The sequence below is a fragment of the Macaca thibetana genome, chromosome 20 (assembly GCF_024542745.1).
Source record: "Macaca thibetana thibetana isolate TM-01 chromosome 20, ASM2454274v1, whole genome shotgun sequence".
In the NCBI taxonomy this organism is placed as follows: domain Eukaryota; kingdom Metazoa; phylum Chordata; class Mammalia; order Primates; family Cercopithecidae; genus Macaca; species Macaca thibetana.
Window position 1 is genome coordinate 36,133,656 of NC_065597.1, and position 25,643 is coordinate 36,159,298.

Genomic DNA, 25,643 nt, shown 5'->3' on the forward strand with positions numbered 1-25,643 from the left:
TTGTGGAGGGGTGAGGTGAGACTTACTGGGTGGGCAGTGAGACTTGAAAATCCCCCTAGAATCTTCCAAATCTTTAGATTCTGTCAAGCTCTCAGGTTGGGCCACATGGGTTCCTGGCAGAAGAAATTTTGGTGCCAGGATATTCCCTAAGCCACAGAAGATGACCCGATGTGGTCCAAGGACTGAGGACATCAAGCTGAAACTCATTTGTTGTGTGCATTCATTCATTCACCCAACTAATATTCATTGAGAACCAACATGATAACTGGCTCTCCATTAGGCCTGGGGACACGGCAGGGGATGAGTCACAGCTGTCCTCAGGAAGCATGCCAAGGAGTGATGGTGGCAGGAATGTAAGCAGTAATTGACAGTTAAAATATAAGATGGGAAGGGCAACCATTAGGGTGTCAGGGAAGGGCGCTGAGGGGAAACAAAGACCCACCTGGCCCAGCTTGGATGGGAGGTCAGAGATGGCTTTTCTGAAAGCACTGAGGCCTGATCAACAACATACAAAAGGGGCAGGGAGGCATGAACACCTGTCAGGAGAAGACGAGCAGCGATATTGCACACTATTCTATTATGAAAACAACTAGCATTGATTGTGCACACAGTATGGTAGAAGCATTCACATTACAGCCTCACTTAATCTTACGGTGTATCATGCTCTGCTGGTGCTCTGAGGTACAGAGGTGACTAAAACAGAGTCATAGGCTTTCAGTTGCTCACAGCTGAGCTGGGGATGATGATAATGCACACGCACAAGCTTAGGACAAGTTCTGGGAAAGAACACAAAGTAGGTGGGTGTTTCCAAAGAAGAGATATGGTAGAACTGGAGAAATCTCAGAAGGGAGAAGGTGGCAAGTTGGAGTGAATCTGAAACAAAGGGAAGAATGTGAGCACGCAGATGTGGGGAGAGAGCAGTCCAGGCAGAGGGCCCGGCTTGAGCAAAGCCTGGGTGCGGGAGTCTATCCCGTTTGGTTCCAGGTACAGAGGCCGGGAAATGTTCCTTTGCTCTTCTGGGGACAGAAAAGGGAGCCGCAGGGGCAAAGCCCTTGTTATTCGACTGTGTCCTGCCCTCTGCGGTTTGGGGAATTGTTGGGCCAGCTTGGTTTGTTATGTGTGTCTATATTATCGTGGTGGCATAGGAGGGTGGTGGGTGGTAATGATGCGATTATTCTACACCATGTGCTTTCCTAGCCAGGAACCAGATCAAAGAGAATTATAATTTGCTTGCTTGTTTTGGAAACCATGGGGGTTTGGGCATAATTGAACTTTGTACCAGTAGCTGCCTCTTCTGCTCAGGCAGAGGAGACGGCCAGGCCTCCCTGCTCTCAGAAGAACTGGCCCTTCCCAGGCAAGTTTGCTGATAACTTTTTCTGAGGGTTTTCTCCTCTCCTTCTCCAAGGTGCCTCCAGAACTCAGAGTGGCTGCGCTTAGATCAACACATGCTCAAGGTGCATTACCCCAATATCGGCGCGTCAGAAGACTGCCTGTACCTGAACATCTATGCGCCTGCCCACGCCGATGCAGGCTCCAAGCTCCCCGTAAGGCTGCCTGCTGTGTGCGCTTCAAGCTCCAGCTAGCAGGACCTTGGCCTGGGATCCACGCAGTGCAGCTGCGTGTTTGGAATCGGGACTACCCCCTGTTGGGAAAAAGGCAAATGTAATCACATTTTAAAAAATCACTTGAATGATAGATTCACATGATCAGTTTTTCTGATTGATTCTTTATTGGCAGTGCCTTGACTTTAAATTTTTATTTTTTTTGTTTTTCCCGTCTGTTCCATATTTCGTGATCTGTAAGCTTTCAGAAAAGACACTGTTTAAAAGGAGCCTGACTTTTGTTTTAATTTGAGGTATCTTTTTTCAAAAAGGATAATTTTTTCCTCCAACTTTTCTATTCATAATGAAGACAGTCAGGTAATCATGTTAAGTGTTTCATTTAAGAATATAAAACATCCCTGTGTCTGTGCGTGGGGGAAAGGCATATTCTATTTTTTAGCCACACCCTCGCATCCTCTTCCATTCCCCACGCCTCTGCCAGGGGAAGCTGGCTGTCTTGTATCATAACAGTAGTGTCTATTAAATGCTCGCTGTGTACCAGGCACAGTGCATCATCGGATTTAACTCCTACGCTAACCCAGTGGGTATGGACGATTTGGACCCATTCCACAGATGGAGAAGATGAGGCAGAGGAAGGGCATGAATGACTTGCTCCATGTTGTACACACAGTAGGCGCTAGATTCTGGCACCAAAGAAAGCGCTTTGTCCACCTCCCCTTTCCTCAGTGGCTTTCTTCTCTTTACCTGCCCCAAATGCTGTAATCTCTAATATGACCTTAAGAAAGAGAATGGAAGGGATTTGTTATTAAATATATAAACACCATTTGAATAATGTTTTATGTTCCCTGGTACCAATTTTTCTAATCAATAAAATTTTTACTCTTCCCTGTTTTGTTTTTCTCTTTTTGGGGGGGCGGGGGGTATGGACAAAGTCTTGCTCTGTTCCCCAGCTGAAGCACAGTTGTGCAAACTTGGCTCGCTGCAACCTTCGCCACCCGGACTCAAGGGATTCTTGTGTCTCAGCCTCCTGAGTAGCTGGGATCACAGGTGCCTGCCACCATGCCCAGCTAATTTTTGGTTTAGTAGAGACAGGGTTTCAGCATACTGCCCAGGGTGGTCTCAAACTCCCAAGCTCAGGCAATGCGCCCACATCAGCCTCCCAAAGTGCTGGGATTACAGTCGTGAGCCACTGCGCCTGACCTTTCTTCTTTCTCTTTCTTTCTTCATTTTTCATCCTTTCTCCTCTTCCTCTTCCTCCTTCCTCCTTCTCCTTCTCCCTTCCTCCTCCTCTTTCTTTTTCTCCTCCTCCTCTTTTTCTCCCCTCCCCTCCCCTCTTCCATTCTCCTTTTCTGCCCTCCCCTCCCTTCCTCTCCTCTCTCTGAGAGCTTTTCTCTGAAACATCTTGAGCTGCTTTTGCTCTTATACACGCTTACAATGGCTTCCATCTTCCTGTGGGTCACAGGCTCGCTGATATTTAGTGAACAATTTCTGAGCACTTGAAACTTGAAATGTACTATTGCTTATTGTTCTATGAGCTTAAGATGCAGAATTTTGTTTAAACCTCATGATAACTTCGTTAGTGAGATACTTCCCTTCTTCACATTTTACAGATGAGAAAAATGAACCTTAGGCTAAGTAATCTTCCCAAGGTCACACAGCTAGTCAGTGGCAGTGGGAGTCAAACCCAGGCACTCAGGTGCCAGAGCCCACATGCTTAACCCTGGGCCTTCTTCAAAAGACAAAACCTCATACCCTGCTTAGCAAGTGGGACATTTCTATTTGGCGTTAAGAACGTGTGCCTCACCTGCGTGGGGAGGGGAGGTGGTGCCTCCTGGGTTGACTGGACGCTCCTCTCCCCTCCTCAGATCTTGGTATGGTTCCCAAGGGGTGCCTTCAAGACTGGCTCAGCCTCCATCTTCGACGGGTCCACCCTGGCTGCCTATGAGGACATGCTGGTTGTGGTCGTCCAGTACCGGCTGGGAATATTTGGCTTCTTCACGTGAGTCTCTCCAAATAATCAATACCCCAGATCCCCAAGGAGCAGCCGTGCAGTAGCCATAGACAGTGCCGTGCAACCTAAGAAGGCGTGAGCCTTGCGGGACGTTGAACAAAACTGGCCCCAATTACTTAGGTAATTTTTGCAGCTGTAGGAAACAACTCCCAAAATTTCGGTGGCTTAAAACAACACAAATCTTTTTCTCACTTGAGTAAAGTTTAATTGAGCATCCCTGATCGGCAGACATTCTTCCCCATGGCCAACCAGGGATCTAGCTCCTTACATCTTGATCTCTGATGTGGATTCTTTAGGGCCCTAATCTTCTGCATTTGGCAGGTGGACCAAGAGAACATGGAGAATCATGCAATGGAGCGTCTCCTGGCCCAGCCTGAAGGTGGCACTCGTCACTTCTGTTCACTCATCATCAGCAGAACTCAGTCACATGGCCACATCCATCTGCAAGGGAGCTGGGGCCATGTAGCCCCTCTGTGGGCCCTGGAAGAACAGTGCACTGTTTGTGTGAGCAGTCGGTAGTGTCTACCTGAGCCTCACTCCAAGGCTTCTCAAATGCTCACTTGAGAATCATCACTCCATCACCGTGGCTTCCCTCCCCCGGTCATGCCTAACATGTACTGGGCTTTCACTGAAACAGTCATGGGGCTGCACACTTGCCATGCATTATTTCAACTCACCCTCAAAATAACCCTTCAAGGAAGGTTCTCTGTTGTTATTCTTATTTCACAGCTGGAAAATGGAGGCTCAGAGAGGCCAAACAACTTCCCGGGGGTCACAAAACAGAGCTAGGTCTCTTGACCCCTTCTATTATCTGCCTAAGTCATGGCGGGAGAAGTCCTGACCAGGGTCCAATGTAAGCAAAGAGGAGAAGTGAGAGGTGGGGCCAGGATTATGCTTGGGGGTCACTGTCACATACTATGGGAAAGGCAGCAATGATTCAAACATGAATCCTGCCCTACAGAGGCTCCTGACTATGGGGGAGATAATACAGGGACAAAAATATCCACATTACCAAGAAGGAGATGGTTAATTCTCCAAGAGTGAGAGGCCATGGGGCTGTGGAAACAGAGCAAGGAGTTGTCAGGGATCAAGGAGGCTTCAGGAGAGGGGTGGCATTGGAACTGCACCAGAAGGATGTGGTTGGGTTTGAGGAGAAGGGATTCAGAGAACATGTGCTTGGCAAAGGGTGCTAACTGTGCAAAAGCTAGGAAGTTGGGAGGGAGGTAGCAACACACAGGGATGAAGCAATGCTTTTGCAAACTGCACTGTGCCTGTAGTCCTGTAATGTGGCTCTGGGAGTGCTTTGCAGGCAGGACAGGCTGACGGGGTGCCCTGACCAGAGCAATTACACTTCTGTGCCCAGGAAACCCTTGCTTTCTAGTACAGACGTTCTAGTACACATTAGGATTCTGCATAAGATTCCTTTGGTAGAAAAGCTTTCAACAATTGTTTATCATATCTAGTTTTGTTCATAGGTAGATGAAGCTATAGCAGGAGATGGATGTGGGAAGGCAAGGACAGGCCTGATAGGGAAAGGCCTTGAATGCCAGGCCATACATGGAATTTGGGCTTTATCCAATGCAGATTGAGGGACCAGGATTACCTTTCTCAGAGTAGTGTACCAGGAACCTCACTCTGGAGCAGAGTGGAGGCTGAGCCAGGAGTGCCCAGCTGCAGATGGGGAGCCCCACTGGGAGGCACTGTCTTGATGCATGCCATGGGGTCATTCATACACAAAAGCAATAGCTAACATGTATATAACATGTGTGTATGACATGCTTATTGTCTGCCTGGCGCTGTTATTCTTCACAGCCATGTGGAGTGGGCACTATCATTATCCCCATTTTAGATGTGAGAACCATTGAGGCAAAGCAGGTTAAGTGACTTGCCCAAGGTCACCCAGATAATAAGTGACCAGGCTGTGAATCCCGTGCTTGAGGCTGAGATGGTAACCATTAAGGTATAATGCTTCTCGGATAAACAGAAATGAAGAAAAGGGGACCAGGGTGGGAGCCACAGTAGAATGGAGGTGAAATTGGCAGGGCTTGACTCTTGACCAGATGCAGGGTCCTGGGAGAGAGAAGGTGGAGTCAGAGCCAGCTCAGTGGTCATGGACAGTGGAGGGGACCAGGGGAAGGAGCAGTCTGGGGAACTGGAAAATGGAGGGGAGTAGAATGTGCCCCAGGATGACATGCATATATGGTGTGCACTGCGTGCATGCTTTCAGTCTAGACATTTCTTTGGTTCTATGGCATTTCCACTTGTTTCATTTGTTCTCCCATTAATTCCATCCTGGAAAACATACAATTGGCAGGGGCAGCAGCATTGGGGCATGGGATCCCAAAACTGCAGCTTTCTAGCTCTTGGGCAAGGGGGTTTAACCTCTCTGTGCCTGAATTAAAGAGTTGATGTATCCATTGGTGTCCTGACAGCAGGCTCCAGGTTTAGTGGAAGGGAGTTGGCATGAGCTGCTATTGTGGAAAAAAGCAGCCTCTGCCCAAACACTTCCCATCAGAGATGGAGCATGGGGTGGTGGCATAAACATCGCAGTCTCTCTCTAGCCCACCCTCATGGCACACAGCTGAGGCTTGGGTGATGCCATTCCTAGAGGTCAGCTTTTGGGGGGCAGGGCAGAGAAGGGTGGAGAAGACCCAAAGAAGCAAAGGGAGAAAAACCAACACCACCTACAACATAGCTGTGAGGGTTGTATGAATATTAGCCTTAAAGCCCTTCGAACAGTGTCCCGTACTTGCTGCAGCTGCTGTTATTGTTCTTTTTGTTTGTTTGTTTTGAGACAGCACTCTGTCATTCAGCCTGGAGTGCAATGGCACGATCTCGGCTCACTGCAAGCTCCACCTCCCGGGTTCATGCCATTCTCCTGCTTTAGCCTCCTGCATAGCTGGGACTGTAGGTGTCTGCAACCACACCCGGCTAATTTTTTTTTTTTTAGTAGAGACGGAGTTTCACCGTATTAACCAGGATGGTCTTGATCTCCTGACCTTGTGATCTGCCCACCTCAGCCTCCCAAAGTGCTGGGATTACAGGCGTGAGCCACCACGCCCGCCTGTTATTGTTATTATGACTATTATTAATTTAGTTTCATGGAAAATTCTGTGCCCAGGAAACCCTTGCTTTCTAGTACAGACCAACTCTCAGGATCGGATTCTTGGATTCCAGACCAGCCTGGGCAACATAGGATTCATGGATTGGGATTCATGGATTCTGAGGATCCCATGAATACTTGAAATTGCACCTACAATATTGTATGTGCATTTCTTCTCGGGTGCATAGCTTTCATCAAATTCTCAAAGAAATCCAAATCCCAGCAAAGCGTGAGAACTGAGCCCAGTTTCCCCAGCTCCTCCAGGCCTCTGACTCTCAGTCCCCTCCCGACTGACGCCTGCCCACAGCCTCTGCTGACAACGTCCAGGGCTGTGGGAAAAACACCATGGCTGACTGAGAATTCTCACCCTGCCTCTTGTCCTCAGCACATGGGATCAGCACGCGCCGGGGAACTGGGCCTTCAAGGACCAGGTGGCTGCTCTGTCTTGGGTCCAGAAGAACATCGAGTTCTTTGGTGGGGACCCCAGCTCTGTGACCATCTTTGGCGAGTCTGCGGGAGCCATAAGTGTTTCTAGCCTTGTGAGTTCTTTGCTTTGTGAATTGAATGAATCTCAGTGCAGGAGGTTCCAAAAATGATGATGAGTCACTGGCATTTGATTGGTGCCTTCATGTTGAGCAAACACTTTAATACACATTATCTTCTTCAAGCCTCACACACACATTATGAGTTAGGGGCTCAGTCTAATTTCACAGACAAGACAGCTGTCATTGGGAAAGTTTAAACAAATCATCTAAGGTCACGGAGTGAGTAATAATTTGAGGAAAAATCCCTTGTATTTGTAGAGGAGAAACCCTAGCATTCAATTACCAGAGTGGTAATTACTTGTTTAATAGGAAACTCAGCTAAGCCATTAAATGCCGAAAGATGCATATAAATATTTTATTTTAATTGAAACTATAAAATGTAAATTCCCTCACCAACAATTTGATACAGGGCCTTATGTTTGCAGAGTTGGTCTGCTGACTTGAGTTCCAATGTGGATTATCTTGCATAAACCACCTGCAAAATTCGCTGTCCTCAAATTGCAGTTTCGGTTTCTTTACAGTGGGTGCAAACTTAAGGATGCCTGCAAAGTCGCCTGATTTTAGTGCATTTGGGATTTTTATACTTTTCCTGTAAATATTTTACTTCTTTCTTGTCCACACAAAATTTGACAGCAATATATATATATATCTCTGTCTCTCTCTCTCTCTATATATATATGTATATCTGTATAGTATATATATACACATACACACACACATATGGATTTTTGGTTTGTTTTGTTTTGAGATGGAGTTTCACTCTTGTTGCCCAGGCCGGAGTGCAATGGCGCAATCTAGGCTCACGACAACCTCCGCCTCCCAGGTTCAAGCAATTCTCCTGCCTCAGCCCCCTGAGTAGCTGGGATTACAGGCATGTTCCACCATGCCTGGCTAATTTTGTATTTTTAGTAGAGACAGGGTTTCTTCATGTTGGCCAGGCTGGTCTCAACCTCCCGACCTCAGGTGATCCACCTGCCTTGTCTTCCCAAAGTGCTGGGATTACAGGCATGAGCCACCGTGCCCGGTGACAGCAATATATTTTTTTGAGACAAGGTCTCACTCTGTTGTGCAGGCTGGCAAGCAGTGGGGTGATCATAGTTCATTGCAGCCCAAACTCCTGTTTACAAGCAATCGTCCTGCCTCAGCCTCCCAAGGAGCTAGGACTACAGGCATGCGCCACCTCGCCCAGCTGCCCAGCTAATTTTTTTTTTTATTTAGAGATGAGTTCTAGCTATATTGCACAGGATGGTCTTGAACTTCTGGGCTCACGTGATCCTCTTGTTTTGACTTCCCAAAGTGCAGGGATTATAGGCGTGAGTCACTACGCGTGGCCCGATGCAATATTTTTTAGCCATCTCTTATCAAGAATTATTTTTCCAGACATAATTAGATTTTCTTTTTACACATACAGTTCATTTGTTCTCATGATATTTCATTGATTATGTAATTACAATAACAAGTGCAATTGACAAAACGGGTTTGGAAGTGAACAAACCCGATTCTTGCCAAGAAACTGGTGAGAAGAGAAATGTACAGAGGTGCCGGAAAATGGCCCACTGGCTCAGTGGTCAGCATTTCCTTGGCATCAGTTGGCAGGTTAATTGCAGCAATGAGTGACATGGTGGTGAGTTAAGAAAGCTTCTGCTGAATAGCACTTGACAATATCTGTGGTCTTTTTACATCTTCAAAATTACCTTCTAAGGTGGATTATATTAACCTAATTTTTCATATATTATAACAGCCTTTATTTCATGAGCAAAATTGGACCAGACCCTGTGTGAAGAGTTCTGTTTATTCCTTCTTCTGCTTTTCACAACAGTTTTGTGATACGGGCTCAATTTTTACTCCAGCTTTACAGGGGAGTGAACTGATACTTAGAAATATTAAGCAACTTGGCCGGGTGCGGTGACTCATGCCTGTAATCCCAGCACTTTGGGAGGCTGAGGTGGGCAGAACACGAGGTCAGGAGATTGAGATTATCCTGACCAACATGGTGAAACCCCATCTCTACTAAAAATACAAAAATTAGCTGGGCATGTTGGCACGCCGCTGTAGTCCCAGGTACTCTGGAGGCTGAGGCAGGAGAATTACTTGAACCTGGGTGTTGGAGGTTGCAGTGAGCTGAGATCACACCACTGCACTCTAGCCTGGCCACAGAGTGAGACTCCATCTCAAAAAAAAAAAAAAAAAGAAATATTAAGCAACTTGCCTGAGGTTACCTAGCTAGGAAGTGAAGGAGCTAGAAATCACATGCCTGAACATTTGACATCAAAGTCCATGAAGAACCAGGGTCTCAGAGAGGTTAAGTAAGTTGCCCAAACCTTCACAGCTAGTCCTTTAACCCCCAAACCAGGGCTTTTTCCCCCTTTAAGCTTAGAGCTTTTAAGGAGGCTTCCTGGGAAGGTTTCTTTGAAGAGGAGTGAATGGTATGTGTGTCGCTGGGGAGTAACTTTTCCTGGGTCTTCTGTGTTCTCTCTCCAGATACTGTCTCCCATGGCCGAAGGCTTATTCCACAAAGCCGTCATGGAGAGTGGGGTGGCCATCATCCCTTACCTGAAGGCCCATGACTATGAGAAGAGTGAGGACGTATGTATACTGTTAACACTTTGCCGGCTTCCTCTCCTCAGTTAGCAGAGAATGTGGTCAGGCCCCTTCTCACCATGTGTTTGGCTTTCCTTAGTGACCATGCCAAAGGAACCTCATGCTGGCCCAAGGTGAATCTTGTTCCTCCATGAAAGTTCTGGTTCCACAGGAAATGGATCTAGCTACACAACGCCACACCACTGGTGTGCACAAGTGTGTGTGTATGTGTGTTATGGTTCTTACATCTTACCCCTTATTCTTTGCTTGTGATATATAACTCAGTGCCCTGTATCCTATACAGCTCTTCTGTGCCTACACTACTCTGCTGGGAATGGATACCCAGGGCATTGTGTTAAGAAAGATTCAGAGGCTGTTTCCAGCTCAGTGGGAAATAACGCTGTGACTGATTAGTGTTGTCTAGCTTGGGATTATAAGGGGCATCTATCACACAATATTTCTCATCTGTCTCTTGTCTTAATTATCTACTAGATCGTGAGGCCCTAGAGACCAGGATCTCTCTGTCCTTCAAGCCCCCAACGTAATACTTGGTATATATCAGGCAGCCATAAGTGTTCGGAATGAATGAGTTAACGAATGAGCTGTTTCATTCAATGCACATTAATTAAGCACTGGGCTGTGGAGCCATCTCTTGAGTATTAATCATTTTTGTGGTAAATTTTCTTAAACATCTTACAGAAAGTAACAGTATATACCAAGAGCAGTAACATAGAGTTATAAAGTTATAAAAAAATACCCTCAATATACAGAAATATTGATTTTGATAACATTCTCCATAAAACGATTTTCAGTTTGGGCATATATTTATTCATTTGACACGCATCACTGGGTGCCCACTATTTTCCCTGCTCTGTTAGAGCTTTGGGACTTATCAGTGGAGAAAGCACATCCTAAACTTGAGGGCAATCTAATCTTTTTATCACCTATCCTTGGATACGATTAAATCCTGGAATCCATGGATAAGTTTGGGAAGTGGTCCCACAATTGTGCCAGACTCCACATGCTTGCATGTTTTCCCAGGGAGAGGGTCTGTGACTTTGATTGGATTCTCAGAGTATCCATGACTCCCAGAAGATTAAGAACCATCACTTTCAGGGAGCGAGTTCTACAAATATGGAAGGTTCAGTGACAAGGAAAGCAGATGTTCAGCAATGGGCCAGGCATGGAAGGTGGGGAACATCGAGCTTATAGGAGATTGGATGAGGAAGGGGTTTCTGGGGGATGCAATGCCCTGAAAGGATATCGTGGAGAGAAGAACTTAGGCCTTATAGAATGAGAAGGATTAGTATAGAGGCAGGAAAAAAGACAGGTAGGACATTCCAGGCTGTGTGTGGGCCTGGGGCTTGGGCAGGGCTGACAAGCTAAGAATCTGATCTGGAGCCCTGCCTCTACTGACAATGAAGGAGCTTGCAAAGCTGCTCCTCGCTCTTGGTGTTTCTGTCTTCATTTAGCACCTCAAGATTGGGCTTCTAGACTCTGGAGGGGCCAAGTACCAATGCAGCCAAGCTCACAGGACTGATCTCTTTGTGACCAGGAACCTTGATTCCATTCCATGGTCACAGACTGGCAAACTCCCATCCCCAGCTGTGGTGTTCACTAAAGATGACAAGGAGAGCCAGGCAAGAGAGTGAGGGTGATGCAGTGGCAACCTGTCCGCCATGTGCACCTTCCATTATAGGGGTGTGGGGCTAGGCAGGGGTAGTAGGATGGACTCATGTATGGAGGACAAACCTGTGTCTGATTGGAGGACATGTTCCAGCTTCCATTTTCCTAGATGCTTCCAATATCATGCTCTAACCTGGCCCTTTCTGCAAAATAGCTGTAGGTGGTTGCACATTTTTGTGGGAACAATGCGTCAGACTCTGAGGACCTGCTGAGGTGCCTGAGGACAAAATCCTCCTGACCCTCATCCAGGTGAGGACAGACAGGACAGTTTTGGAGGGAGACTTGCCCTTTGAATGGAGAGATGAACAAATCCTACGCCTCTGTTATTTATTTGGATTTGGAACATTGAAAAGAGGAGGATTGGGGATACTTGGTAACAGCTGTAAAAAAAAATAAGTAGGGGTATAGAACCCTTGTAGGTAATTTAAGAAAATTGTTGGGGCAGGGGTGCCACTTAGCCTGGAGAAGATTCAGCAAAGTACAAGGCTTGTCTCTAAGTCCCTGAAAGCATCTCACTGGAGAGAGGGACCACCCTTGTTACGCATGCTTCCAGAAGCTGAAGTCAAAATCAGGAGCTGGAAGTTCTATTAGGAAGTCATTTTAGTTCTGCATAACTGAAAACTTTTCAAGACCTCAGTTGTCTGGAAAATGACTGGGCTCCTTTAGAAGGTGGTGAGATGCCCACCTCTCCAGGTATTCAAGCAAAATCTAGCTGACCTCTGACAAACTTTCAATCAGTGACAGATAATTGGACCTGGTAATCTTTATGTCCCTTCCAATCTTGAGAGCCTTTGATGACAGTCTTTGAATGAACAAGATAGTTATCTTTCAGATTTCAACATTTGCTAGTTATGAGGTGTGTACCAAATGTCCACTCTGAGCCATGCTAGACTCAGTGAAATGGAGAGTAAGTCCTGGACTTGATGTTGTGTCAAACTCTTTCATGTGCTCCTTTCTACCCAAATTCCAAAAGAGAAACCTAAGGAAACCATGATTAGGGCTGAGTGTTGCTTTCTGAGACCCAAAATATATCCAGGCATGTCCAAGACACTGTCGCTCAGGGACACACTTGAGGAAGATGTTCACACCAACCCCTACAGTGCTGAGCACTCCATCTACCACCATTTTTCCCTTTGCATTTGGCCAGTAGTTCTGAAAGTTGAATATGCATCAGGATCACTTGGAGGACCAGCTACAAGAAGGTTCCTGGGCTACGCCCCCACCGCAGAGTTTCTTATTGAGGAGCCTGAAGTGGGCCTGAGAATGTGCGTTTATAACAAGTTCCCAGATGATGCTGATGCTGCTGGTCTAAGAACCACACTTTGAGAATCTCTGGGCTAGGCTGTATTAGTCTCTTCTCAAGCTGCTAATAAAGACATACCTGAGACTGGGTAATTTATAAAGGAAAGAGGTTTAATAAACTCACAGTTCCACATGGCTAGGGAGGCCTCATAATCATGGTAGAGGCTGAAGGAAGAGCAAAGGCACATCTTACATGGAGGTGGGCAAAAAAAAAAAAGCTTGTGCAGAGGAGCTTGCTTTATAAAATCATCAGATATCATGAGATTTATTCACTATCAGGCAAATAGCATGGGAAAGGCCTGCCCCATGATTCAATTACCTCTCACCGGGTCCCTCCCACAACATGTGGGAAATACGGGAGCTGTAATTTGAGATTTGGGTGGGGACACAGCCATACCATATCACAGGCCACTGTTTTTCTTGGTAGATATTATTATTATTCCCATTTAGCAGATGAGAAAATAAGACACAGACAAGTTTAGCCCCCTGGCCCAAGTACGTGGCAGAGCTGCCAGGGACTGATATATTGAGCTGGGCCCATAGTGTTTGTTTTTACTTTTTAAGTGCATTTAAACAAGTGCTAGACTATGTTGGCTTTGCTTGGTCAGGAATTGGGACAGCAGATTTTGTGAACAGAAATTGCTGATGATTTTTTTTTCTTCCTTATTGCAGAAAACAAAGCCTTTCACTCTAGTGGTTGATGGTGCTTTCTTTCCTAATGAGCCTCTAGGTCTATTGTCTCAGAAAGCATTTAAAGCAATTCCTTCCATCATCGGAGTCAATAACCCTGAGTGTGGCTTCCCGCTGCCTATGGTAAGAATTCTGGCTGTCCATGCTGCCACTCTCTCAAACCATGATGCAGCTCTTGGCTTCAACAGCTGGGCATTTCCACAGATGACAACAGGTGTTGTAAATGCTGAAGCCCACCAGCCGAGCACACAGTGATCACCTTTCCTCTCTCTGAAAGAGGGCAAGTGAGGACCGGTCAAGTCACAACAAGTGTCTGCCTTCCTCCTCATGTGATGAGGCTTAGGGTGGAAGAAACAACTATATAAAAAGGAAAGAGGGGATGGGTCCACTTCTTCTTTGTTCAGACAATATTATAAATGATCGTTTCCAAAAAATGCAGTTACCACTTCAGAGCTGACATTCAGATAGGTTTGAAAAACTTCAGTCCTTTAAACTGTTCATGTCCAGCCTTGGTTCTGACATTTTGATATCCGAGAATGCTAAGGTTGTATAAGTTGCAAAATTGTTAAATCATTTTATTTATTCAACAAGTATGTACTGAGCATTTATTAGAGACTTATAAAAACTGAGCATACGAGCTTTCTGGGAGCTTATACTCTGGTGGGGAGAGACAGATGAGACACGAAGTTGAGAAGATGATTTCAGAGAGTGATAGATGCTATGAAGGACACAAGTGAGGAGAGAAGGTATCCTTAGAGAGGATAACAGGTGGTCAGGAAAGGCTCTTCTAGGAAGAGTTTGTTGAGCTGAGGCCCAGGTGCCGGGAAAGACCCATGATTTTTTTATTCCATGTCTTAGAAAGACTCTCTTCATTGGAAATAAACTTTTCATCTGTGGAAGAGTAGAGAGTTCAAATTCCCAATACTGTTGAAGTTCATTTATATAGATTGACCTCCTCATTTTAAGCTGGAGGAAATAGGCTTAAAAAATAAAGAGGTTCATCAGATTACAAAGCTAGTTGGTGGCTGTCTAGAACCAGAGTCCCGAGTTCGTTGAGTTGTGAAAGCATGTTCTACCATTATTAATTTGACCTCCGGGGCAATGTTTTGAAGTAGGACTAGGGATTTTTGTCCTCATGCTGCAGACGAGGCCACTGAATCACAGTTCATGGCTTAAGTAAGGCTTTTCAGTGATTTCTGGGTGTGTGTTAGAAAGAAGAAGGCAGGTGCTAGTGATGACAACCGCCACTGTAACTACTGTAACCAGTTCCCCAGTAACTTCCAGTGCCAAGCACAGGCCATCCAAGCAACAACTTTAAAACAGGCATGATTTTCCCTATTTTAAAGAAACTGAGGCTCAGAGCAGCTAAAGCGGCTTTCCAATATCTCCCGGCTAGTAAGGAGACAGTGGTGTATAATTTTTATGCATTTAGGCTCCACCTTTTTAATTTAATTTAATTTAATTTAATTTAATTTAATTTAATTTTTGAGTCAGAGTCTTCCTCTGTTGCTGAGCCTGGAGTGCAGTGGTGTGATCTTGGCTCATTGCAACTTCCACCTCCTGGTGATTCTCCTGCCTCAGGCTACTGAGGAGCTGGATTACAGGCACCCACCACCATGTCCAGCTAATTTTTTTTTTTTTTTTTTTTTTTTTTGGTATTTTCAGTAGAGACCAGGTTTCACTATGTTGACCAGGCTGGTTTCCAACTCCTGACCTCAAGTGATCCACCTGTTTTGGCCTCCCAAAGTGCTGGGATTACAGGCGTGGGCCGGTGCCCAGCCTAGGTACTGCCTTTAAATGCCGAGTTCTCTGCTTACCTGCTGTGTGATATTAGGGGAGTGGCCCACCCTCTCTGAGCCTCCACTCCTTCTTCTGTGAAATAGGGCTCATCTTAGCACCTGCCTCACAGGTGTACATCAAATAACCTGGCATACAATCAGTGCTCAGTAAATGCTAGATATTGGAGTTATTCAAGTGACAGAATTTGCAGAGCTCAAAAGCCTGTGTGGGTGCTGAAATTCCACGTGAATTTGCAGTTAAACCCATTGCAAGCTGTTAGAGACCACAGGAAATCCCTGAGTTCCTTAATGTACAGAGAAGGTGTTTAGTAGTTAAAATATGCTTGTGGGTAATTTAAATGGCTCTGAGGGTTCCCTGAGATTCCAGGAGACAGGTACGGCCCTAGTATTCATTTAAGTATCCACAGTATCCACCATAGTGATTCATTACCCCAAGATTTTCAGCAGAAAACATACCAAGAAAATTCATTTGCCACGTGGATATTGTTTCTGACACCTCATGTTTTAAAGCTGTAATTTTGCCAGAACATGGTAATTTAACAAATAATCACATGAAGTGCTTACTACATACCAAGTACCAATTGTAAGTGCTTTACAAATATCAACTCGCTCAGTTCTCATCACTACCCTCGCAGGAGGTACTTGCTGCAAACTCCGTCTTACAGATGAGGAGCCTGAGGCAGGAAGAGTTGAGTCCCTTGCCAAGTTTTCAGGTGGTGAGGGCAGTGCAGGGAACCTGTGTTTTCAGCCACCAGCCTCACCGCCACTGCCTGACCTCCCACTGTGGCTTCTCAGAGGCCCCACCCACAAAGGTCTTGAGAAGAAGAACAACAAACACCAGTTTGGAAATTTTCTGGCTTCTCTTTGAACTTGATGTCCAAGCCAAGTTGGGGCCTCTTAGGCAGTCAGGGCTGCCATAATAAAATACTGTAGACTGGGAGGCTTAAACCACAGACATTCACGTTCTCACAGTTCTAGGGACTGGAAGTCCAAGATCAAGGTGCTGATATCGCTTTGTGTGTCTAAACTTTTCTTTTCTCATAAGGACATCAGCCAGATTGGATTAGGGCCCACTCTAACAGCTGCATTTTAACATAATCACCCCTTTATAAGTACTATTTCCAAATAGTTGCATTCTGAATTGCAGGGGATTAAGGCTTCAATGTGTGAATTTTGAGGGGTCCACAATTTAGCCCACAATGGGAGCCTTCTCACAAGGTGGGCACTCGGGCCCCACAGGCTGCAGGTGGAATGACAGGGAACAGCTGCCTTTTATCAAAAGTGAGAAGAAATTAACTATCTGACCAGGACACTGAGGCCACTTCCACACGTGGCTGCCTGGGCTCGATGGCTCCTTACCCAGCTTCTCCTGTGAAAGTTGGCTGCCCATGCCTTCAGGGAGATGGGTTTACCTTCTGATGACCAGATGGCTTACAGAGGGCACTGCTTCTCTCCACAGAACGAGGCTCCTGAGATCCTCAGTGGCTCAAAGTCCCTTACCCTCCATCTGATACAAAACATCCTGCTGAGTAATGTGGGAGGCTGCAGTACTCCAGAGACACATGCACTTAACAGATAGCCCTGGGTCACACTCAGGGGGAGAGGCCAGGGGCACAGACACTCCTCATTCACTCAGTCATTCAATAGACGTTTCCTAAGCACAGGTGTATTAGTCCATTCTTGCACTGCTATTAAGAAATACCTGAGACTGGGTAATTTATATAGAAAAGAGGCTTAATTAGCTTATGGTGCTGCAGGCTGTACAGGAAGCATGATGCTGGCGTTTGCTCAGCTTCTCGGGAAGCCTCAGGAAACTTACAATCTTGGTGGAAGACAAAGGGGAAGAAAGCACGTCTTACATGGTCGGAGCAGGAGGAAGGAGAGAGGAATGAGGTGCCACACACTTTTAAACAACCGAATCTCATGAGAGTTCTATCATGAGAATAGCACCAAAGGGATGGTGCTAACCATTCATGAGAAACCACCCATACGATCCAATCATCTCCCATCAGGCCCCGTCTCCAGCATTAGGGATTACAATTCAACATGAGATTTGGTGGGGGACACAGGTCCAAACTATATCAATAGGTCCATAAACCCAATCCACAATCCCCAACCTGGAAGAGCTCCAAAAACCCAGAGGCTTTTTGTAACCCACCCAGCAGCAGAATCGGACCTCAACTGATTTGTGGCTATCAGTCATTTTTGTTCCCACACATTTATTCATGTTATTTATCCCACTATTCAGATGTTTCTCCGTGGATGCATTAATGTGGGTTTTGGGGTGTTGCCCCCACCCCGAGCCTGTGTCATAACACACAGCATGGGTGCTGCATTATCTACCTACAGTCTGAAAAGCTCTGAATGCTGAAACACACACAGGACTAGGGACCTGTATTCACCACACACCAGCCAGGCATCAGGCCAGGCTCTGGCAAGACCAGTCATTTACTCATTCATTCACTCATTTATTGTTCCATCACTCATTCATTCGTTCACTGCACAAACTTAGCAGTATCTGGTCTTACTCTAGACACTAGGATATAGAGATGGATTGTTTTCCTTCCTTTCTTTTCTCCTTTTTCCATCTTCCTCTTTTTCCATAAACATTTATTCAGTGTGGACTGAGTGCCAATATTCATTTTGTTCACTTGTCCATGGAACACATGTTTAGTGAGAGTCCACATGCCCCTGCACTTCCCTGGGCACTGGGGTGCAACATGGGGTGGACAGAGATGACAAGACACTGCAGTACAGTACACACGAAGCACAGCTATGTCCAAGGCTCTGTGGTGCACACAGAAGGGGACAGGCAGTTGTCTTGGGGAGAAGGATTTGGAGGATTAATGGAGCTTGTCTGGTGATGGAATGGGTGGGTGGATAAACTGGGAAGAACCAAGAGTACCAGCTGGGAGCAGAGGGTTGTGAAGAGATCAGCTGAGGGATGGCTACAGCAGAAGAGAATGCTTTCAGCTATTGTAAGCTATGTAATGAGCATACACTTCGTCCTAAAGACTGAGAACAGAAGGAAGAAGGACACGATTTGATTTCTATTTTAGGAAAAGCCCTCTGAAACTGGGCACGGTGGCTCACACCTGTAATCCCAACATTTTGGGAGGCCAAGGCAGGAGGATTGCTTGAGCCCAGAAGTTCAAGAATAGCCTGGGCTACACAGGGAGACCTTGTCTCTTCAAAAAATAAAAAAATTAGGCAGACCTGGTGGTATGCATTTGTGGTGCCAGCTACTTGGGAGGCCAAGCAGGCGGATTGTTGAGCCTGGGAGTTTGAGGCTGCAGAATCTCTCCACTGTACTCTAGCCTGGGCAAAAGAGTGAGACACTCTGTCTCAAAAAGAAAAAAAAAAAGGTAGGAAAACAGAAAGAAACAGTACACGCAGATATCCCTCAGGTCCCCCTGGTGGAGGGATGTTTGACGAGTTGCAGCTGTCTGATGATGAATTGGGACTAAGGTTTCAGAGACATTGATGTTATAATTTATACACTGGAATTCTCAGGCGGACTGGAGATGGCCTCATGGAGAAGATGCTCATTGATCTGAGCCTTAGGGGAGGGGAAAAACTGAGCAGAACGACATTTCAAGTAGAGTGGGAAGTAGGTTGTGTGGGAAAGTGAAAGAGGAATGGAAGGGCACATGGTTCTCCTAGGCACGGTAGCATGCTAGGGGCTGATTTTTAAACAGTAAGTAGTTCTCTGATGCAGAAGGCATAGCCTTACCCCAGAACCCTAGGACTTTGCACTCTGACTGTCCTATGGGGACTCACCTGAGACTCTACACAGCATCTATACCCACCTTGGACACCCCCAGCACCATGGGTTCTGCTGGTTATATGGCCAAAGAGGCCAGGCCCTTACGCCATAGACTGGACCTACTGCAGAGACCTCCCTTGCTCTGGCCTGATTAAAAACCACCAGCCTCCTGAGGACCCGATAAACAAGTCTGAGCAGCATTCTCCAATGTGGTGTACACTGCCTCGCCTCCAAATTAGGAAGAAACCCATCAAGGGCTGTGCTGCTGTCTTAGTGGTACAGGTTTGAGCTACAACACCTTTCCAGCATTTCCTAGAGCACCAGATCCCTGAATCTTCATGGAATTTACCATGCACTCTCTACCATTAGTGCCTGGGGGAAGCTGAGAGGGAGAAGCCTGGGAGGCAGGCTGGTGCCAGGTCAAGGAAGCATTGAATGTCCTATTAAGGCACTCAGCAATGGGGCCTGGGGGAACCAACAGGACTGAATACCTGCTCTGGGCCAAGCAGCATACTTCTCTCTTCACATCTCATATAATCCTCTACATCCCTACAGATGAGGAAACTGAGGCTCCAAGAGACCAACTAGCTTAGGTAAGATAATAGCTAAGGGCTGGAGGCAGTGCTGGTACCAGGAGCAGGGCTGATTTCATGGATGTTCTGCCTGTGTAGTCACAGAGGACCTTGTTGCTCAGAAGGGTCCTACATTTGGTTTAATGCTCCCTTGTCACTATCTTGAAATTCTTAATGATTTTTTCAACAAGGAGCTTATGTTTTTACTTTGCACTGAGCTCCACAGATGATGCAGCTAGTTCTGCCCAGCAGTGACTCATTCTGAGACATGAGAGAGAAAGGCCTGTGGTCAGGAGCATGGGATTTGGATGCAAATAGACTTGTGAAAGAATCATGGTTCTTGCAGTTGGGGCCCAACCACTTCACCTCTCTAAGCCTCAGTTTCTTAATCTGTGAAACGGGGCTAGTTTTGATACTTGCATCATAGGGTTGCTGTGTGGATTAAATAAAGCAATGTGGGTAAAGCATTCAGAATCATACCTGCACAGGTGAGTGTTTAACGTGTAGGTCATTGTGGTTGACCTGGAGCTCCTATGACTAAGATTTTTTTTTACAGCACATCCCGCCTCAGTATTTGTACCTTGTGGCTAATGAATACTTCCATGACAAGCACTCCCTGACTGAAATCCGAGACGGTCTTCTGGACTTGCTTGGAGATGTGTTCTTTGTGGTCCCTGCACTGATCACAGCTCGATATCACCGAGGTGAGTCTCTGGGCACCCCGCTCCAGGACCACAGCCCAGCCAGACTGGTGGCCACAGAGATCCATGTTGTCTACTGACTGGCTGCCTCCTCTGCCTCTGTTCCCTCACAGAGAGAGTGTCTGTGTCTGGATGGGAACGTGCCATGGGGACCTGTGTCATTCACCTGCCTTTCAGAGTTTGGGAATGCTGATCAGTTGTTTCTGTTTCTTCCCCTTCTTCAGGACCATGTAGAAAATTCTCATCTCCCTATAATTTTCTGGGCACTGTCCCCTGGGATTTCTTCTTTCTAGAAATGTCTTCCCCAGCATCTTAGCCATATGTAGTAATGGAACAAACATTTTAGCTATAAGGAGTAATGGAGCTCTTAAAATAATAGACTTCAATTCAACTATTGTAAAGGCAGACAAATACTCCACCCCGTAACATTAGATTCCACATTCTTCTCAAGTGCACATACAACATCCTCCAGAATCAACCATATGTTAGGCCATCAAACAAATCCCAATAAATGTAAAAGGATGGAAATCATGCAGAGTATCTTCTTCAACCACAAGGGAATGAAATTAGAAATCAATAACAAAAGGAAATCTGGAAAATTCGTAAATATTTAAAAATGAAATGGCACACTCATTTTTACGTTTTAAAAATTGTAAATATGCTTAATAAAAACTTTCCCATTTTAAACATTTTAAGTGTATAGTTCAATGGTATTAAGTACATTCATATTGTTGTACAACCATCACTGCTATACATCTTCAGAACGTTTTTATCATCCCAAACTGAAAATCAGTACCTATTAAAAATAACTCCCTACTCCTCCTTCCCCCAGACCCCAATAACCACCATTCTACTTTCTGTCTCTATGACTGACATTTTAGTTACTTTAGTGACTTTAGTTACTCAATGTAAATGGAATCATTCAATATTTGTCCTTTTGTTTGGCTTATTTCACATAGCATAAGGTCTCAGGATTCCTATATGCTGTAGTATACATCAGAATTTCCTCCTTTTTTAAGGCTGAATAATGTTCCATTGTATGTATATATCACATTTTGTCTATCCATTTATTCATTAATGGACATTTGCATTGTTTCCACCTTTCGGCTATTGTGCAATGAACAATTGGCTATTGGCTACAATTGGCTATTGACTATAATGCTGCAGTTAACACAGTTGTAGAAATATCTGTTCAAGTCCCTGTTTTCAGTTATCTGGGGTATATGGCAGAGGTAGAATTGCTGGATCATATGTAATTCTAAGTTTAATTTTTTTGAAGAAGTGTCATGGTGTTTTCCACTGTGTCTGAACCCTTTTACATTCCTACCAGCAATGCACAAGGGTTGCAATTTCTCGATATCTTGACCAACATTGCTGTTTTTTAAATAATGACTATTCTAATGGGTTTGAAGTAGTATCTCATTATGGTTTTCATTTGCATTTTCCCAATTATTAGAGATGTTGAGCATCTTTTCATGTGCTTATTGGACGTTTGTATATATGTTTTTAGAGAAATGTCTGTTTAAGACCCTTGCCCACTTTTGAATTGAGTTGTTTTTTGTTGTTGAGTTTTAAGAGTTCCTTAATCTTTAAATATATATGTGTGTGTGTGTGTGTGTGTGTGTGTAGTAGAAATTAATCCCTTACGAGATATTATGAGATATATGAGTTGCAAATATTTTCTCCCATTCTGTGGGTTGCCTTCTTACTCTGTTGATAATGCACCAAAGTTGCACAGTAGTTTTTCATTTTGATGAAATATAATTCATCCAGTTTTTTGTTGATTGTGTTTTTGGTGTCATATCTAAGAATCCACTGCCAAATTCAACGGTATGGAAATTAACCTATATATTTTCTTATAAAGGTTTACAATTTTAGTTTTAAATTTAGGCCTTTGATCCATTTTGAGTTAGTTTTTCTATATAGTATGAGGGAAGAATCTACCTTTATTCTTTTGTATGTGTTATATACTAGGGTGGCTATAATTTTTTTAAAAAAGAAAAAGAATAAGAACAAGTGTGAAGGATATAGAGAAACCAAAACTCTCAACTACTGTTGGAAACATAAAACAGTGCAGCCACTGTGGAAAAATGTTGTGGCTATTCCTCAAAAAGTTAAACATAGTTTCCATATAACCTAGCAAATCCAGTCCTAGGGGTATACTCAAGATAACTGAAAACTGATATTCAAACAAAAATTGTATGTGAATGTTCATAGCACCCTTGTTCATTATAGGCCAAAATGGTAACAACCCAAGTGTTCATCAATTGATGAATCAATAAACAAAATTCAGTATATACTTACAATGGCTTATCAGTTTGCCACGAAAAGAAATGAAATACGAATGCATGCTACAATACAGATGAGCCTTGTAAACATTATGCTAAGTGAAAGAAGTCAGGTACAAAGGGCCACATGTTGTATGATCCCACTTATACGAAATGTTCAGATTAGGCAAATCCATAGAGACAGAAAGTAGAATTGTGTTTTCCAGAGGCTGAGAAGTGGGGCTCAGGGGGAGTGACTGCTAAATGGGTCTGAGGTTTCTGTTTGGGGTGATGAAAATGTTCTGGACCTAAATAGTGGTGATAGTTGCACAACATCTTAAATGTACTAAAAACCACTGAATTATATACTTTCAAATAGTTAAAGTGGCAGATTTCACTTATGTACATTTACCTTAAAAATATTGTTAGGAAAATGAGAAGGCAGACCACAGACTGGGAGAAAATATTCATAATACAATTATTTGACAAAATCATCATATCCAGAATAGAAGAACCCTTACAGTTCAGTAATGAAAATAAAGTATTTTCCAAGAATGGGTAAAAGACTTGAACTTCGAGAGAAAGTCCCAACGAGGTAGATCTTGGTTGAATATGGAGGACTTTTTTTGAGAAGCAGAACTACTGACTTCTCAGACGTGAGCTCTTCATCACCAGGGATATAAGCTCTGCTGTAACAGGAAATTCCAGCCTCAGATGAGGAAGGGGGAAGTGAGGCTGGCTTAGGTAGCCTCTTGTCTCTGAGCTGTCCCACCCCTTGGTCTATACATTGATAGATGGGGACACAGAGCCAGCCCCCTGCTCCACGCTGCCTGCATGTCTGACCTTCCCTGACCTTTGTTCAGATGCTGGTGCACCTGTCTACTTCTATGAGTTTCGGCACCGGCCCCAGTGCTTTGAAGACACGAAGCCAGCTTTTGTCAAAGCCGACCACGCTGATGAAGTCCGCTTTGTGTTCGGTGGTGCCTTCCTGAAGGGTGACATTGTTATGTTCGGTAAGGGACTGGCCACTCCCCACAGTTCACATGAAGCCCCCTGCTTACCCCACCACTATGCAAGAGCCCGGAGGACTTCGGGGTTGGCATTTAATCACCTCTGTGGTTTACAGGCAGACGCAACCTTTCTCTGGAAAATGCCCTCACTTCCATTTTTAGAAGCCAAGATGAAAAAGCACCGTGACAGTTGCCTGATGAGGGCTTCTCTTTGTACTGAAACCTACAGGTGTGGCCACTTAGGAACACTCAAGCAATCTAAATAATTTAAAATAGATATATATATTAGGACCATTTTCTTCCTTTTCTTTGACCATGGATCTTACCCTCCCTCCCCTTCCCAGAAATCTCATGAGGCCACAATCTGAGGCTTTAAGAGGCAAGGACCATGTTTTTCATAATTCCAGCTCCAAGTGGTCTGCACCCAGATGAGCTCATGTAAAGCCTTGTGAACTGTTACTTGTGATGTTAGCTCATTTATTCTTAAATTTATGACATATTTGGTGCCTAAAATAAACCAATCAGATGAGGTTGTCAATCGAAAAAATTTGCAGGGAAAAATACACACAGGAGCTATCACTGAACTATTTGGTTGGAAACATTACACAATGCAGGCTCTTAACTTATTCACATTGGCCTCCTGACAAAGAGGACGGAACATTCCATATAGAGTGTGTTTGTGCACTGTGGTTTATTCATTATTTCAGTGTTTCATCCTCATCTTACAACACAGATAATAAAGAACTTCCTCCTAGGTTGTCATAAGGACTAAATAAAATAAGCCCCATAAAGTAAGAGTGAATAGCTAATAAATGTCACTGTTATTTCTCAGCAACCATTCCTGAGCCCATACTATGTAATGGCACAGGGACTCCCTAAACTGGAAAAAGTGAACAACATATGTATGAAAAGGTGAAATTCCTTGATGTCTAAAGAGGAAAATTTGTAAGAAAAGAATAACCTAATTGAAAACTGGGTAGCAGATACAAACAGACAGTTCATGGAAAAGAAAACACAAGTGCCTTGTAAACATATGAACATCCGCTTAACCTCCCTCATAACAAGGAAACTTCAGACCATCCTTCTTAGCAAGGAATTATTTTTCATCAATCAAGGTTGGAAAAAACAAAACACTTAAAATAATGTATTCTAGCAGGTGTGAGAAACAATTTTATACATTAATAGAGAAGTCTATCAACATTTAAAATGCATGTAAGGCTGGGCGTGGTGGTTCACACCTGTAATCCCAGCACTTTGGAAGTCTGAGGTGGGAGGATTGCTTGAATCCAGGAGTTCCAGAACAGTTTGGGCAACATAGTAAGACCCTCTGTCTACAAAAAAAAAAATAGTAAACAAAATTAGCCAGGCATGGTGGCACACACCTGTAGTCCCAGCTACTTATGAGGCTGAGGTAGGAGGATCACTTGAGCCCAAGAGTTTGAGGTTACAGTGAGCTATGATCATGGCCCTGAACTCTAATCTGGGCAACAGCATGAGACTCCTGTCTCAAAAATTGTTTTTATTTTTATAAAATAAAAAAAAATATGTGTAGTCTTAGCCAGGTGTGGTGGCTCATGCCTGTAATGCCATCACTTTGGGAGGCTGAGGCAGGAAGAATTGCTTGAGCCCAGGAGTTGGAAGCTGCAGTGAGCTATGATCGTGCAACTGCACTCCAGCCTGGGTGACAGAGTGAGACCCCATCTTTATAAAAATAAATAACGTAGATTGAAATGCATGTAGTTTTTAGCCTGGCAATTCTACTTCTAGAGTTTTTGTGTAAGTATACTTCCACATGTGCAAAAGTATATATGCACACTAAAATACTGCTTTTACCAGCAAAAGATCGGAAACACGACACATACATTATGTATTTATATATAATTGCATATAAATATGTATTTATATATTACATGTTCATAGAACAACAAATGGCAGTTTGATAAGAGACAAGTCCTATATATGAGATCAATTTTAATAAAAAGAGCAATATGTAGAATACGTGTCCAGTCTCCTGCCGGATGTGTAGAAAGGTGTCCGTTTATACCCTGG

The 25,643-nt window shown here is 44.5% G+C and overlaps 4 protein-coding genes and 1 pseudogene across 4 annotated transcripts in view; 2 read left to right on the forward strand and 3 right to left on the reverse strand.

Moving 5' to 3' along the window:
* Positions 1-25,643, reverse strand: part of LOC126943900 (metallothionein-2) — an 894,508-nt gene that overhangs the window by 851,383 nt on the left and 17,482 nt on the right. The window lies entirely within an intron of this gene.
* MT3 (metallothionein 3) overlaps positions 1-25,643 on the reverse strand; it is an 892,117-nt gene that overhangs the window by 830,247 nt on the left and 36,227 nt on the right. The window lies entirely within an intron of this gene.
* The window catches only part of LOC126943833 (liver carboxylesterase 1), a 133,084-nt gene that overhangs the window by 59,470 nt on the left and 47,971 nt on the right, over positions 1-25,643 (forward strand). The window lies entirely within an intron of this gene.
* LOC126943848 (liver carboxylesterase 1-like) overlaps positions 1-25,643 on the reverse strand; it is a 123,567-nt gene that overhangs the window by 14,976 nt on the left and 82,948 nt on the right. The gene's annotated exons all lie outside the window — the stretch shown is intronic.
* LOC126943851 (carboxylesterase 5A-like) overlaps positions 1-25,643 on the forward strand; it is a 28,936-nt pseudogene that overhangs the window by 2,109 nt on the left and 1,184 nt on the right.